This window comes from Amphimedon queenslandica, unplaced genomic scaffold (assembly GCF_000090795.2).
Source record: "Amphimedon queenslandica unplaced genomic scaffold, v1.1 AMPQUscaffold_12234, whole genome shotgun sequence".
Lineage (NCBI taxonomy): Eukaryota > Metazoa > Porifera > Demospongiae > Haplosclerida > Niphatidae > Amphimedon > Amphimedon queenslandica.
The window spans coordinates 1-2,004 of NW_003547527.1; positions in this window are offsets into that span (position 1 = coordinate 1).

Consider the following 2,004-nt stretch of genomic DNA (forward strand, 5'->3'; position numbering starts at 1 on the left):
TGATATACCAAATACACACATACATTATACTAATATACAAATACTAATGTACTAATACACATAATACTAATATACTCATATACTAATATACTCATAACACAATCTATATATATATGGACAGGATGATTGTATAATTGTAAGTACACATAGAAAAGGATGTCCAATATTACAAGTACATGGGAGTACAATAGAGTAGTGGTATTATTATTATTAGTGTTGGATGAGTGCCAAAATTCGGTCACAAAGTTGTACCAGCGATGACACTGTAGTGCAATAAATAACATGACACTAATAGACGGTGAGTAAAAACAACATCCAACCATAGACTATCAGCTCAACCACTGATTACACAATGTGCAACAAGAACCACTCTACCTATGTCTCTCTACTGAAAGAATGTAAAGTGCATTAACAAGTAGGACCACATCTCCAGATGTTCGCGGGGTTTCCCATAGGACTTTGGTATAACGCTCATGAAGCTTCCTTCCAGTAAAGTTCAAAATTTGGGTCAAAGTCCGGCTACTACAGTGCATGGTCTCGGGCCAAATTTAATAAAAGGAGAGATTTCTTCATTTTAATAAGTTTTTTCTGATACATATACATGTTCTTATGTTGTATTTCAAGTTTGAGCTTGCTCTGATTAAGTTTGGATTTAGTTATGAATTTTAAAGTTGCTCAAAAATTGGGTCAAAGTCCCTGTACTATTATAGTACAGGGTCACAGGCCAAATTTGCCAAAAATGAAAAGGAGAAAATTCTTCACTTTTATTACATTATCTGATACATATACATGTTCTTATGTTGTGTAGAAAATTTGAGCTGATTCCAATCAAATTTGAATTTTTGACAAATTCTTTAAATTGCTCCGAAATTAGGTCAAAGTCCCTGTACTATAGTACAGGGTCACAGGCCAAATTTGCCAAAAATGAAAAGGAGAGAATTCTCCATTTTTATTACATTATCTGATACATATACATGTACTTATGTTGTTTAGAAAGTTTGAGCCTATTCCTATAAAGTTTAGATTTTTTACGAATTTTTAAAGTTGCTCAAAATGCCATATATACATGTACATGTACATGTACATGTATATATGGAGTGTTCTTAGCAATGGTTTATGGGAACCTACTGGCTGTACCTGTACATCAGGTATAGCCAGTGAGGGATTGATCCAGTTACAATAATGAATTTAAGTGACTCATAATCTGATTAATGACAATTAGGATAGTCTAACTCTATTTTCTACTACAGCTGAACCCCCACCATTTCGCTGTACATTCAGTATCAGTCAAAATACTAGTACTATACATTGTCCATTATAGATACCGTATAGCAGGTATATTTTGTCTTGAATAATGTTTGTTCTAAGCAGGATTAGAAATTTTCGTTCGTTTTATTTTTGTTCTGAGCAGCCATTTTGAACATGTGGCATTGAGGAAACGCCTTTTTCATTTAGAAAATATTCGTTCCACAAAGAATGAGAACGAAATTAAACTCTGACAGAATATACCTGCTATACGGTAATGCCGAATAATTTTTTCAAGCAGGTCATATCATGGATGTACTGTCATTGTCTCTGCATAATTCTTTTATACTTAAAGCAGTCTCAATTAAAAGGAGGCTACCATCCAATTAGATCAGCTTGGCTAGCATGTAACCACAAAATTAAAAATCAGCTAAATATTCAATTGCCATTAAAGGCGTGGCACTAACATTGCGAGTCTACAAAAATCGATTTTTAACGATCAACAAAATTTTAGCTCCACAAAGTTAAAGCGCTATACGGTATTCAACTACTGCTTCTTGCCTTAGCTTGCTCCAGTAAAGGTTGTTGTATGTAATACTGGTATAGTGAGAGATCCTGACCAACTAGAGTATCAGTTAGCTGGGACCATCTTGAATGAACTGATAATAGGGAAGGAGCATCTTCTGTCTCGTGACCACCCTAAACAACAACAAATGTTATTATTATTATTACTATTATTATTATAAACAAAGGCAACAA